Source organism: Limulus polyphemus, unplaced genomic scaffold (genome assembly GCF_000517525.1).
Source record: "Limulus polyphemus unplaced genomic scaffold, Limulus_polyphemus-2.1.2 Scaffold96066, whole genome shotgun sequence".
Lineage (NCBI taxonomy): Eukaryota > Metazoa > Arthropoda > Merostomata > Xiphosura > Limulidae > Limulus > Limulus polyphemus.
The window spans coordinates 1-894 of record NW_013761662.1 but is presented as its reverse complement, the minus strand read 5'-3'; the positions used below and the strand labels follow the sequence as shown (position 1 = coordinate 894).

At 36.9% G+C, this 894-nt stretch overlaps 1 non-coding gene across 1 annotated transcript; it reads left to right on the top strand.

Annotated features, from left to right (window-relative positions):
- Positions 1-445: 445 nt before the first annotated feature.
- On the top strand, positions 446-529 carry Trnal-cag. The gene has a single exon. It is a non-coding gene; the product is annotated as a tRNA-Leu (tRNA).
- The last annotated feature ends 365 nt before the right edge of the window (positions 530-894 follow it).

Sequence of the window (894 nt, the reverse complement as noted above, 5' to 3'; positions counted from 1 at the left end):
ATAAAACTGGTTTATTCATTTTTGAATATAACTTTACCGATACACTCAACTTCAACAGTTGCGCTATAACAAACTATAATTCACGTTAACTTCAACAATACGTCTCTGTTTGACTGCAGTTCAATTACTCATTACCTACACACACATTATTGCGTCACGTTGTGACCATCTTATATATACCAGACTACCCTATATCTAGTAATCTCTCGAAGGTTCGAGAGAAGGAGTGGCGTGATAATAGTCACGTGATCTCGCTGACGCAACAGTGTTTTGGCATTTTATTCTCTCGGCTAGTGAAGAACAAAGCTTAGCGGTGTACTGTTGCGTCAGAAGGAAAATATTGAAAGTGCAGGATATTAAAAAACCAATGATGTGGGCAAATTACCCAGGACAATACCCCGAAAGTAAAATAAGTAACAAAAATATCTAAAAGTGAATAAGAAAAGTCAGGATGGCCGAGCGGTCCAAGGCGCTGCGTTCAGGTCGCAGTCCGGTTTTCCGGGCGTGGGTTCGAATCCCACTTCTGACATAACATAAATTTCGTTTTACTTTAACGCTTTTGTGCATTTACTAATTGTAGCTAAACCTGAAATATTAAGTAACATGTATTTATACGACTAGTTTAAACTGCAACAGAAATATGAACTATTTAGATTTGAAAGAAGGTTTTCCGAATGTGGGTTTCACGTCTCATTTTTCTCCAATGCCTACATTAATTTACTAATTGTAGCTAAACCTGAAATATTCAGTTACATGTATATATAAGACCAGTTTAAACTGCAAGAGAAATATGAGCTATTTGGGTTTGAAAAAAGGTTTTCTCAGTGTGGGTTTGAATGAGACGTGTTCTGACAGGACACGTGGGATTTTACTTCAATGCCTACATAAATTTAC